At 34.3% G+C, this 14672-nt stretch overlaps 1 protein-coding gene and 1 long non-coding RNA gene across 2 annotated transcripts in view; both read right to left on the bottom strand.

Moving 5' to 3' along the window:
• The window catches only part of LOC114750552 (hydroquinone glucosyltransferase-like), a 78051-nt gene that overhangs the window by 60959 nt on the left and 2420 nt on the right, over window positions 1-14672 (bottom strand). The window lies entirely within an intron of this gene.
• On the bottom strand, window positions 11767-12438 carry LOC114750553 (uncharacterized). The gene is made up of 2 exons (XR_003740674.1): window positions 12084-12438; window positions 11767-11956 (listed from the first exon to the last, which is right to left on the bottom strand). It is a non-coding gene; the product is annotated as an uncharacterized LOC114750553 (long non-coding RNA).

Here is a 14672-nt window from a genome sequence, read left to right as displayed (position 1 = left end):
TCACTGGTCACAATTCTTCAAGTTTGCTTTTATAGTGATTGAGTTAATGTATTGTGATTAATTTGGAGTACAATTAATCTTTGTGCATGAGCATCTGAGATTTAACCTTGTTGGAAGATTCTTTGAGCCTAATTTCCATTCATAGTGAGTTGCATCCACTTACATCTTCTACTTTGTAGAACTTGTTTTAGTCCTTATTCAAGACTTAGTTGTATTGATTTGATGAGCATGATAGAGGCATTCTTTTCTAAACCCCTACATCCCAAACATAAACCCTCACAATTTCATCCATTGCTAGCCGTTTAAGCCTTCATCTTTTCTGAAGTGCCAAAGCATGCATTACATGTCCAAGTATTCAACAACATCTTACTATTACATTCATGATTTGTTGAACTTTGTCTTCTTGGGTTTGGAATTGCCATAAAAAAAATGAAGAAAAAGGAAACGAAATAGAAGAAATAGAAAAAGGCAAAGAAATAGAAGAAAATGTTGAGAAAAGCCAAAGAAAGAAAGATAAAAATAAAATGATACCAAAAGAATAAAGTTTTGAAATAAGGCAGTTCATTGGTGGTTTGAAGAACAAAGTTGTGGTTCAAGAGAAAGTAAATGTTAGTTGGAAGCCCTTTCTGATCATGCTTGGTGCTTTATCGCTTTGTATCTTTTCACTTCATGTCATTCCATTTAGCTCTTTCCATTCATCATAACCTCAAAAGTCCCCTTGATCATTGCATTCATGCATTAAGAGTGGAGAGGTAGGATTTTAACAAGCTTATGGTTAAGTGGTTGATTAAGTGGATTTGAGAGAGAATTACCCCAACTTGGTGAGTAGAGTGAAACAATTTATATCTTGAGTGTTTTCTCTTTTACTCATTCCCATTGCGTTGATTGTACTCTACTTTAATCCCTTCTTATTAACTTGGATCACTATGATTGCTTGTTCAAAGAGTTGGGTTAATGGCACTACTGCTTTCTTACTTTGAATTCATAGCGGTTCCCATTTGTATCAATGCTATTCTCTTGCCTTGGTTTTGTATTGCCTTTGTCTAGGAGTACAAAGGTTTAAGTGTGGGGGAATTGATTGAACCCAATTCTTCATTGTCTTTTTATATCATTTTAAGGGTTTTTATCATAGTTAGTAGCTCTTTTAGTGTTTATTGTGCTTAATTTATATTAAAGTGCCTTACCTTGAATTAGTGCATAGTAGGGGCAAAATTGTCATAATTGGAGATTAATTATTATTAATTGATTTCTAGGATAATTGATGCTACATTATGTATGATTTTCCTTGTAGGTACTTTGGGAGAAATTTGGACAAATTTGGAAATCACACTTTAGTCCCAACATTAAAGGCAGTAAAAGATCGAATTAATCGCAGAAAAGGGCCCCAGAATTCAAGAAATTGCACTAAAAGCCCTGAGTAAATGAAGCTTTGCCTTTTGGCTGAAAAGTACCATCCACCGTGGTGGATTTGTCAGAATTGCAAAAGTCGCAATTTCAGCATTCTGATTCGGATCCCTAAGCTTCAACTCGATCCAAAACCACCTCTAGTAGCCAGTATAAGCTAAGTTTCAACCTAGGGAAGCCTCATTCGGACTCTCCTCACCTTTCTTTGGCCGAATCATCCTCTCATCTCCTCCTTCCATCAATTCTTCATTACATTCCATCATCTTTCCCTTTAATCCATCCCTAACCTCTTCTTCGATGGAGATTCGACTGTTGCTGCTGGTTGGAGCAATGCTTGGAGTTATGGAGGGCTAGGGGTTCTTCAACTCTTGAAGATGTTTGATTGGCATGAGTTCCAAGAGCTTCAAAGGGGAGTTAGCTTCATCCATAGTTCTAGTTGTTTATTTATGAATTTCTAGGTCTTAGGATTTGTAAATTGGGGCTGAACTGTTTTGATTATGGTTGTAATCGATTCTTGATGATTATCTTGTGTATTGGATTAGTTAATGTTGAATTTGAGCTTCAATATATGTGGTTACATATATGTTTCTATGCAACTCTTTTGATACTCTCTTTCTGGCATGGTATTGTATGATTGTTGAGTTAATCTAGGCTTGCATTAAACCAAGTGCATTAATTAATCTTAATACACACACTAAGTGAGCTTAATAGGATCTTATGAGATTGGTGGTCATTGATTAAGATCCTAGACCTAAAGGGTTCTTTAAGGTTTTTCCTCTAGAAAACTTGGTGATTTTTAATCCCAAAATCATTTTGAACTATGATTGCCAAAGGTCCATTTTCAAGAGGTTTTATCAACTGTTTCAACACTTGTTTCCCATCCATTTCATCCTAATTTCCCAAAAATCCAAAAATATATTTACATTGCATTTTATCTCAATTAATAGTTTTAATGAAAACCCCCAACTCTTCTCTAGTCAATTTGCATTTTTATGGCATTTAGTTAACTTAGGATCAATAATTAAGGCTCCAATAAGTGAAACGACCCGAGGTTATGCCTATAGTACAATCCTTGGTTTTAATTTTGAATTTGACCCCAAGGTGTAAGCAAGACAGGTCATATTTCACAGATCCACTAAATGAAGGATAAGATCAACATGCAACTTCATGTTCATATAATACACGTTTCCTCTCTCCTAATACCTCAAACCCGATGCCTATCAACCCAGAAATGACATGCTCTATTGGAAGATTCATGAAACAGAGGCAATATTGACATGCAAGCTTAAAAACCAGTATCATATACTTCAATCTTGCCATATAACATGAACCCATCGGTTCTCCTCTTTTTCCTTCACTTTCTCTCACCATTCAACACTCTCTGTCCTCCATTACAGCCAAACCACACCGAAAATGAAAAAGAAAAGGGTAGGAGAATGATCAGGAGGCTCATCTTGCAAGATTAATCGGTTTGCATGTGACCCAAATACCTCCGATCACCACCTCCGGCACTTCTTTGTCGAGCTCTCGTTTTCCTCTGGTCTCTCTCTTTGTTTTAAGACTCGGGCAGTAATGAAACGGGGAAGGGAAATGAATTCTGATGGTTATAAGGATGAGGCAACATGTGTGGGCTATGCACATAAGTCAATGGACCATTTTGCCCTTAATTATTTCTTATTTCTTATTCCCCTGAAATTAAGGAGTGAATCCAAAAATTAATTCATATGTATTTTCCTTATCCAATAGCTCTTGTGACCTTTAAAATAATTTCCACAAAAATTTCGGGTCAAAAATCATCTCCTAACTATTTTTTTACTAAAATTTTCCAAGAAAATAGGTTCTTTTAACTCCCAAAATTATCCTTCAAAATGTGTAAGCCACTTTTTGGAGAAATTAACCATTTCATAATATCCTAAACTCTCAAAATTAATATTCATAAATTTTCACTAATTTTCTTAGGCATTAAATAATTTTAATAATTATTTCTTTATCATTCTCCCCCGATTTTTTTAACACCTTGAAATTCAAGATATTACAATATATACTTACAAATAACCCATCAACAAGATTTTCATATTAGTATAGGGATTTAGTCTCACAGCCTTACAGATTATGAGCCAATTTTTTTTTACCAAACTAGACAAACTAATTTGATATCCTTTCATGAATTCATGAGTTGTATTCGTGTAAAATTCAACTCTCTGGTTGATAGTGGACCACTAAAACTTGCAATTATTATAATTGATTTAGTCGGAACTCTTTTTAATAGAACAAATCATCTTATATATATTGTTATCTAATGTATGATTCTACTTTTCCTTACGTAATGCTTCTCCATGAATTTCATGAACTCTTAACTTATAATATAAGCATAATTTTGAAAAATTCAGAAAGTTCAGAAAATTGCATTCACATTTCAAACGAGCTGAAAAATCGAAAAGAACACTTTCAATAATGTTGAATCACATTGTTACAATGTCAATTTATTAATGGTGACTGATGATTGGTGCCTTGGCTAGCTCCAAAATACTGTAAGGAGAACAAGCTTGTCCATAGAAGCAATCCTTTGAAGCAATCTCATATGCGGCTTCAGTTTCATGACTATATTGATCAAATCTGAGATACTTCTTCCTATCTTTACAGAGAGATCGAGCTTCCGGGAAACAAGGATCCTGAATATTTGTGAACCCTGTGAAACAATTCAAAGAAGAGTATTTTATATTGTAAAAGGAGTTCAGCATCTAAATAATGGTCTAATTAAATAAAGGGTTAACATAATTTTTAGTTACTAAAATTTGATCTCATTTTGATTTCAGTTCATAAAGCATAAAACCAATAGTTTTAATCCTTGAAATTTGACTTCATTTTGATCTGCCTGCTGATTTTCGGCTTCTGGTTTCAAGGACCAAAACCACTGGTTTCAAGTTTTAGGGACTAAAACTGAACGGAGATCAAATTTTAGAGATTAAAAATGATGGCAAGCCTTAAGTAAAATAACTATGCTTACCATATTTTTGTGGATTATCAGTGATCTTTTTGTACACCTTGACGACATCGTATACTGTAAATAGTGAACCGGAGAGTGTACAACGTAACTCTTGCAACCTTTGAGGAAGTTTGTCTGCGAAGTATCTTGATTTGCAGTCTTTTGTATAATTATGAGGCTGGCAACGTGAAATGCCCGAAACTACAAATTTTCTTGCTCCCAGATCGTAAAGTGTCTGTGAATAGACATTCAAATGAAATTTGAGTCATGTTGTTTATAAACAATAACTTAGAATCTAACGATACAAGTATACAACATCAATGTTTGCATAAGGAAAAAGCGCACCTTTAATCCTTAAACTTCACATAATAAGCTTTTATTTTGATCCCTTGATTTTATGCATGAAGCGTCTTTTAAGTCCTTTAACCCTAACAATGTTAACAAAAAATGCAGACATTGAAATTTTAAATATTAACAAAAGCATTATTAGATTATGCTGGTATATTAAGTTCAATGCTGACATATCACTGGAAACTAACAATGTTAGTATTAGAGGACTGAAAATATATTTTTAAAATTAAGAGGATAAATTAAAACTAAACTTTGTATAAATTTAAAGAACTAAAGTGCACTTTTGCCGTTCGCATAATAATACCAAAGTTATTAAAGTTCAATAAACTTTAATATTTTACATAAAGCAAAAATCAAGATAACTTATAATTAGTTTACCTTGATATGTTTTGTGACTTCATCAAGAAGGATATCTGCATACTTGTCTGGACTGAATTTGTTGCTGACGTTGTGACTCATAGCATCGTGGTAATCGTTATTCCCAATAAAGACAAGGTATAGGGAATTGGCCAAGTGATCTTGCAACTTCTCTTGATCCTTTATTGCTTGTGGAAGATCATTTTTCACAGTTGATGTGAAGCATCCTACTTGTTTTGCTAATGTTAAGCATTCTCCCTTCAACATAAAAAAAAAAAAAAAATTCATTATCAACAGACATTTAATATACGAAAAAAATTAGATCAAATTACTCATATTTGTTAGATCAAGTTTCCCAATCACACTTGTTATTTTACTATGATTAGTTGTTTGAATGCATATGTGCACTTATAAATTTACTTATGAACTTGATCTAATAAATATAAGGAAACTGTTTTTTACTAGATAGATATATATAATATTAAAATTGGTAATGAGATAAGAATAGTCATTTCAATTTAATTTCTTACCGCTCCAGTTGTGTTTAAGATCCCGCATGATGCAGATGCATAAGATATTCCTGTTGTAGTCTGACTTCTTTCAGAATCCGAGAGGTTTAAGTATGCAGGAGGAAATGGTAAGTCCAAGTAAGATGCTGTATGGATAAATACAAACATCATAGGTGTTCTATTATTTGGATAATATATGCAATTAAAGGTTAAAAATATTGAAATTTTTATTATATTTAGGCCAATGTTTCGACTATATATATGTTTGGATTAATACTAAGAGGAAATTTGCAACAATTACAAACAAATACTGGCTATTATGAAAACTAGAACCTTCTCCCCTATGCGATGCACAGGATAACACATTAAAATGGTTGATACTACTGAAAAATATTTTATTATATTCCTCCTCTTCTATTGTAAAAAAAAAAATCATCTTTTTTTCTTAATTTTTGGAAATGATTTTTCTTATATATGATTTGGACAATAAAATATAAGATTTAAGTATCTAATGTTGACAAGTTTACTGTAACATCCAGACTTTTGGGCCTAGAACCATCAAAAGTAGCTTGAATTGGATAGGCTACCGGACCCTTTTTGAGCAGAAGTCCCAAAGATGAGAAAGGAAGTCAAAGCAGTTTCAGGGACTAAACTGTAAAGTAAAAGTTTTTCAGGGGTTTCAGTATAATCAAGGTCAGAGACTCCAATAAAGTCTCGAAGGCCTAGAGAGAGAAAAGAGACTAGATATAGGCCAAAGGTTAAGTTAGAAGCCTCAAAGAGAGGATTATATGAAGTTAAGTCCAAGCAAAGACTAAACTGTAAATTCAAAAAGTTATGACCAGCAAGGGCAAAAATGGAAGAGTGTACAGAAAATTCCAAAAAAATCCCAAAAAATGGGAAATAATATTCTAAGACTCTTCTATGAAGAGAAAAGATGAAAATACCCCTGAGATAGCTTAAATGGAATTTATGAAGTTATGACCAGTAAAAAGTACACTGTTTGAGGTAATTATTTAAAATAGCAAGAGACTTAAAAAATGTATGTAAAAATAAGGATTAATTGGTTGAAAGGTTATACTAATTTATAAAATTAGTCCTGCAACCAAAAGGCCAGTGGAATGGCTTTAATAAATTAAAGAGCATTTTATACCGATAAAAGGGTATTTTAGTAAATGATTTTTATACAAGGCTTAGAGGAAGTGTTATGGCCTGAGAAAATTCATAGATACTCTCTAGAATGAAGGGTAATTTATGGAGTAGACAGAAGAATTTTCTGAACCCTGGAAGGCCATAAAAAAAAGTCAGAAAAATGTGGGTCAAGTAAAATAGGAGAAAACTTAAGGGCTATGTTTAGATCCGACGGTTATGATCTAATCTTCCTTCTCCTCCACCATTTTTACGACACATGGCCTCTTCTAGAAGCATGATGCAAGGATGATATAATAAGGTGATGCAATGATGATGCAAAAGTCCACTTGAACTTCCAAAATTGCCCTTACTCCTTCTTCTAGCTACCAAGGGCATTTTGGTCCATTCAAGCCAACTTTTTGGCTATAAATAGGCACTCTTCTTCCCCCCAATTCGGCCAAGCTGATGAACACGAGGAGAAACTCTATTTCCCTTGCATCTAGAGAGAGAAAGAGCTATTTCTAGTGAGAGAAAGTCCACCTAAGTTCAAGCTTCAAGATCAAGGTATGTGGTGGCTATAGCATCTGATTTGATACCTATTTCGAATTAGTTACTGTGTATATCTGATTCTAAAATTTTGCATGCTTAAAGTAAACTCTGTAAGCTTTAAATCCATGGGTAGAAAAATTCATTTGGATATGTGTACGATTTATGGTGATTTTTCAAAGTTAGGGTTTGAAATCTGGAAACAGTGTTGAACTTTTGGAAGAGTTTCGAGTTCTGTACAATTCCAGTACTGTTCGGCGTAGAATTGGTTCCTAAAACTATTTTTCATTTAAATTTAACTTAAGGAGACTTGGAAGCACTCAATTTGGATTTTTCTAGATTTAATTATAAATTTTCAAAGTTGAGCAAAAATTCTGGAGTTTCTACGTGAACAGTACCCGTGAACCAAAATTTTCAGATTTGGTATTCTTGAATCTAAGGCCATCTAAAGTGGTCCTAATTGACAAGAAATAGATCTTAAGAATGGGAAATGATAAGATTTATACTAGAAAAGTTAGAAAGAAAACCCTAAGACTAAGAGAAAGGGTTGAGGTTCAAGAAAGCTAGTCTTGAACTTTATGTAATCTAATGGTCCTAATGGATTGTGTGATCATTATGGTTATGTTTAGGACCTTTGGAACATCCAAGAGGATATTTGGTGATATTGACCGAATGCCCACATGGTTGGAAAGTCAAGAGAGTCAAAGGAAAAGTAAGAGGAAAGCTTGAGGTGCAAGGTAGTGAACTTACCCTTTATGTGCTTGACATGGTATGCTCATGTGTTGGTTTGTATTTGTTGTTTGAATGATGTTGTGACATGATGATTGTTGCTGGAAATACTATTTTTAATATGTTCCCATGGCCATGCATTTTTATACCAAGCATAAAGCATGATGGCATGTCACTAGTTAACTTAAGTTTATGAAAAACTACATACCATACACTAGCATCCATCTTGTATATGTGTATGGTAATGTTTGCTACTGAGATTCCCCCGAATCTCGCCTCTTCGTAACCAACCATTTAGGTCAATCAATGATGGGCACTAATGGCATGAGAAGCAAGGAGAAGAAGTGGAGAATTATTGATGCTAATGATTGATACTAATATTCAATGTATAATTCTCCTATGTTATGATTATGTTGTGAATGCCATGTATTTAATTATAAAGCTTATGGCATGTATAGGAATGTATGAGCATGAATGAGAAAAAGTAAGTCCATGTTAGGTATGCCAAAGAAATAAAAAGAATTAAAGTAAAGAGATGTTAAGGGATAAAACGTAGGTCATGGAGTAGTTAGTTTTGAGCTTCAGTTTGACCTATCATATGAATGAGTTAAGTTACGAAATTTGGTATACTTATATTGCATATCCCAAGCTTTAAAACGAGTGGTGAATCACCTCATTTGGATGTGTATACGAAGAGATATGAATTTTCAAAGTTAAGGCGGAGAATCTGAAAAGTCCAGATTTTACCAAACGAATAGTAATCTTAATCCAATAAACTGTACGTTTTAAGTGAGGGTGAGTTCATTTGAATATTTTTCCCTTAAAGAGCATTGAAAGATCTTTCTGTAGAATTTTGGAACACCTCCATACGATTTTTCTAGAATTAGTTATGATTTTTCAAAGTTGGACCTGTAATCTGAAAATTGGACAGTGAACAGTAATTTTCCGAAAATTAACATTCAAATTGAAATTTTTAGGTGTAAAACCATCCAACATGGTCTGGAATGGTTCTAAATGAATGCTAAGGTACTATATAAGTAAGGTGTGACATTTACTAAATACTGATTTCACATTAAATTTTTTAGTAAAACTACCTATATTGTTATTCTCCCTGATAAAACATCAATGTTTAGTTCCAAAGAACTGTGAAAGGTGCATCCACAATTATTGTCATTAAAATAATTAAATTACAAAGGTAGAAAACAAAAAGGTTGAGTTTCAGTTTCAGGATAACGTATATTGCATAAATGAGATGTTAAGAAATTCTATGAATAATTTGTTTGTGAAACTCCATTTGCATCTTTCCCTATACCGTTTATAGTGCCCCTCCACTATCAGTTTCATAGTATTAAGTATCAATTGGATAGTCATTTAGTTGCCTAACCCGACCCATTTTGACATTACCGGGTATTACAAGATTTCATAGTTAAACTAGATAGATAGATAGATAGATAGATACTCATGGTTCAATTCTCTTGACAACATTTGAACCTAGCTAGTGGCTTATTCAATTCATTCGAAGACATAAGATGTAAGAGCTCGGCACATAATTATCTTTTTATTATTATAGCCCTCTCTTTTAAAAGAATGCATGATCATAACCAAAAGATAAAGAGAATTTAATTTGAGTTGTTTACAATAGCTCAAAACATGTTAATAATTAACGCAAGAAACAATTAATCCGCAGGTCCTTATAGTCTATCTCAATCAACGGTTTTCAAACTCAAAGATAGATGCCCATAACGGATCAAACTATTGAAGGCCCGGTTTAAACAAAATAAACTACATGGATCTGATTCAAAGTTAAGGCAAATTATAACTAAGAAAAAGTATATAATTAAACCACAAATTAATCAAGAAACATACCGATAAAGTCAGCCATATTTCTTCCATTGGTGAAACGACCCCTTATATTATGAAAATCAATTCCATAAGGCCACCTATTAGCCTGTGCTGGTGTGTTCAAATGCATGTTGTTTCCAGGATCAAGATAGGAATCACCGAACACGTACAATGCTGGCACAGAGGCATTGGCAAGCAAAGCTTGGTTTGAAACGAAGCAGAAAGACAGAAACAACATCAGCTTTATTGAATTTTTCATATCTTTCTGCTTCGAATATGGGAGCTCTTTAATTAATCAATCACCAGTGGAATTGATGAATGGAGTATCATAAGTATATATAGAGAGAGGGGTATGAATATTTTTGGCAAAGGAAGCCAAAAATAGATAAAGAGAGTTGAATTGGTAAACGTCGTATTTGTGATAGATAATAATAACGCATTTTGAAAGTTTTGGGAATTTGTTTTGAGGAAATGGATAATTTGTTAGCCTCATATAAAATAGCAAAACGAACTGAATGTTAATATTAGTCATGGGATCTGGTATTATAACAAGCCTAGATTTTGTTTGAATATAGGGAAATTCACCATGATGATAGCACAGTAATTATTATTATTTTTAACTAGAGCACAGTAATTAATTACATAGGATCTATTATTACCGCATGAGAATAGGAGATAGGTGTGAAAGGAACTGATTTAGAGTGCTCATCTTTAGGATGAGCATCCAAAGCTCATCCTATCGAGACCGTTCAAATTTGAAGAGTCCAGATGAGATTTTTTAGTTAATTGTGTCTGAATAAATAAAATTATTTTTTAATAAAGTGATGTTAAGAGATTATTTTTATTTTAGATTCCATACCCAAAAAATAATTATTTTAAAAAATAAAAATAGAAAAAGATTAAATCTAACGGTTCCTGGGAGGGGGGGGGGGAGAGAATTAATGGTTGACGAAGGAGAAAAATTAATGGTTAAATATAGCCATCTCCTCCTCTGCCGTTTTGAGTGGCCAATGATCTAGTCTTGATTTGTCTTCTGAAGCCTTATAAATTGTTTAACTTATCCAAACAACTCTTTTCTAACTTTATTATCATCTATAAAAAAACATGAAATTGTTCAATATCTAATGGAGTAAATACCCCTTTTTTGGGAAATACCACAATAGCAAGCATAGAAATTTTGGGTGACATTAGTGAAAAGTCATTAGTTTTCTACATGTCACCCATATAGTTCAACTCATGAGCTAACTCAGAGATTGTTCGAGCAGATGAACCATCTTCACCAAGTGCTTTAGTAGCAGCATCCTGAAACACTTGAACTCTTCTACAAATTTCATTGCCTTCCTGATCATCAACTTCACAACCCTTGCAACTTCTTCTTTCACCATAATCCCATTCTTATTCTCATCAACTTTCGGCCACACGGCAACCTTAGGCTTCTCAATTAGCAACACTGCATTCATTCTCTGCTATGCAAATAAGGGCCAAACAATCATTGGCTTGTCACAGACCACACTCTCAAATGTGGAGTTCCAACCACAATGAGTCAAAAACCCACCAGTAGAGTTGTGTCTCAAAATTTCGATTTGCGGGGCCCATGATGGGACCACAAAACCTTGGCCTGTGGTTCTTTGGATAGACCCTTTTGGCATATAGTCAAAAGGGTTCTCATTTTGTGAATTCAAATAAGTTGAACTATTAGACCCACTTGGAGCCCTCACAACCCATACGAACTTATGACAACTCATTTCCAACCCCAAGGTTAGCTTGTGAAGCTGGTCAAATGTTAGTGTTCCTCCACTCCCAAGAGAGACATACAAAACAGAGTTCTTTGGCTGATTGTCTAACCATTTTAAACACTCTGAGATTGACTCGTTTACGTTAGTTGACTCGGTCTTCAAAGTGGGCCCCACTGGATAAATGGGAGGGTATTTATGATTACTTTATTGTAGTGATGTTATTGCCTCTCGTTCAAGATCTAGGAAGCTATTCACTATCATACCATCTGCTAACTACAATCGCTTACATATGTAAAGAATTGTTTTGTAGGATTCACTGGATCTTTCGTGAATGGTATCGAATAGATCTTTGCCATGTACTACGCAACCTGCATGAAGCAATTATATCTCTTCAACATTCATTTTACAATATTCTCCATTTACCCAACAAATTCAAAAGAACCAAAGAGGCAAAAGAAAAAAAGAAACAAGAAGAAGAAGAAGAAGATTGGTAACCTGGAAGTTTCAAAGATTGTGATAAGTCTCGAAATCCAGTAGAAACCAGCTCATGATCCTCATCAAGTTCGGGAAACTTGAGGCAGAAACCGAGGGAAGTGATAGACATGGGAAAGCAAACGTATGACTTGAGGTGGAACTGCTTTGCAATTTCTAACGCATCCACTGAGAATACATCGGCAACGATAGCAACAAGCAGAGTAAGGAAACTCAACGAGCTCAAAACTAGACGAAGTGATGGAAGAGAGTTTTACAGTCTGATGCATTTTTGTCGCAGGGTGGAGGGCGTTTCGAGGGATGTCGTTTTGGTCGACATGTTGAAGAATAGTGAAGTCTATGTGCGGTGGAAGAGATTGGAGGATAGATGACAAACTCAATTGGTCCCTTTTTGCCTTAATTAATTTATTTTGTTTTATTTTGAATTATTATTTTATAGGGGCAAAATTGTCATATTTTGATTTAATTATGATTAATTGATTTTTAAGGACAATTAATGCTACCTTATTCTTGAATTTTGCTTGCAGGTTCTTGGAAGATTCAAAAATAAATAAAAAAAGAAAAAAAGAAAAAAAAGAAAAAGAATTAAATTAAAAGAAAAGAAAAATAAATAATAATAAGCTGGGGCAAAACGTTGCGTTTTGCCCCAGCCTAATAATCATCATCAGCTGGAAACGAAGACGCCGAACACACGCACGCAAGAGAGGCCGAAGGAGACAGAACGAAAAACAGAGCAGGCGGCCGAACGAGAACGGGAGAGAACGAACCAGGAGGAGAGACGCAAGCGAGCTGGCTGGCGGTGCGGAGATACACGAGCTGAGAGCACGCCGAATGGAGAGAGCTGATACACGCAGACAGCGGCTGAACCAGGCGGAGACCGAAGCACGAACGGGAGAAGACGCTGGGCGGTGGCTGAGAAGAAAAAAAACAGAGCAACACGGAGGGAGGACTATCCATCATCTTCTTCTCCTTCTCCACAGCAGGGGACGCAATGGCAAACCGTAACAGAGCTCTGATTATGGCACTTTTGATGGCAAACCGTGGCTAGCTTCACAATTCTCTAATTCAACAATAATGGCAGGAGCTTACATCATCAAAGGGGAGTTTAGTTACTTTAATTTCCTGTCTAATAATTGTTTAACAATTCCTAGGTCTTAGGATAGTTATTCTGATTATTAGAAAATCTTGTATTGCTTAATCTGATTATATTTGGAGATTATTGTGACTGAATTATTGCTTAGTATTTGACATTGGGCTGTTTATAGTTTTGATTTCAATTATAATGTTGTGGTTATGACATTTATATTGATTTTGGAATTAATATATTGTGATTTTCTAAGGTGGCTTGGAATTTTGGATCATATAGTCTCTTGCTAGCTTTAATTCTATTATTTTGGATTTAAGAGTTCTAATTAAGCATTGGTTTTAAGCATCCTTAATCCCATTTTACTATTCTGGTTGCAGTTAGTAAGTTGGGATTTTAAGAAAATATTTTGTGGCAACTCGAGGTGGCTCGGTTGTTGGATCAAAAGCTTAGTTATAATTCTTAATTCATTGTTTTTAACTCCCACATCTTTTAGAGTGATGATTGCCTGCGTTGTTGAATTGGAGGATTGATTTTTATCAGTGTTATTTGTGTGTCTCATTTTCATTTCTTTAATTTCCATTCATTTTAATCACTTTTATATAAAAACAAAAAAAAATATTTTAATTTCAATTTGATTCGTAGTATTTAATTAACAGCTTTTCAAAATCAAAAATCTCTTTTTATAGTTTAGGTTACTTGCATTTATTTACTAGGGTTTAATTTCGTTTTCGGCTCCTCAAAGTGAAACGACCCGAGTTTTGCACTATATTGCATTAATTCGGTTAATTTTTGGAGTAACCCCAAAGCGACAATTAAGGGCAGTTGAACTTCAATAGAAAGTGCAGATGGGGAGGGAGGACCAGGTGTGGGGATGAGGAAAGTGAAGTGGAAGGAAGGGAGGTGAACGACGAGTCGTTGTGCAAACTCAATGAGGGGTACTAGATGACTAAACCCTGGACATGGAACCATGACGATGCAAGGATTTCTTTTCTCCATGAAAAGTTGACGGTTCGGTAGCTTGATGGGTACTTGGGAAGGAAACAAACGAAAGAAGAAGAAAAAGTGAAAGTATGAAAATACTTCATTGCTATATATACATATACATATATATATATTTATGTAAATAATAATCTAACACGTGTGCCACGATATCTGCAAGTCTATCTAACAGTCATGGCTTATCTGACAAACTTACAATATATGAAGCTTATTAGCTGAAAATAGTTAATATAAGCAGCTCACTTCAAAGAAAGAGAATACACACTGGAATCATACAAAATGAGAGGGGGGGCGGGGGGAATAGCGGTCAAATCATTAAATTAAATCAGTTTTTAATGTCGGCTTCGTCCGTTGCACGAAGCCATAAATGCCGTAGATGCATACATAGATTAACGCGCTCTTTTGATTAACGCGCTCCCTCTTGTACTTATTATAGAAGTCAGAAATTCGTAATCATTTTTATAAAACCTTTTAATAGCGTGAATGAGTATTAAATAATTTTTTTG

The sequence above is a fragment of the Neltuma alba genome, unplaced genomic scaffold (genome assembly GCF_004799145.2).
Source record: "Neltuma alba isolate B1F8T4 unplaced genomic scaffold, ASM479914v2 tig00006518_pilon, whole genome shotgun sequence".
NCBI classification, from domain to species: Eukaryota; Viridiplantae; Streptophyta; class Magnoliopsida; order Fabales; family Fabaceae; genus Neltuma; species Neltuma alba.
The sequence above is the reverse complement of the archived record's forward strand: the minus strand, read 5'-3'. Positions and strand labels throughout refer to the sequence as shown.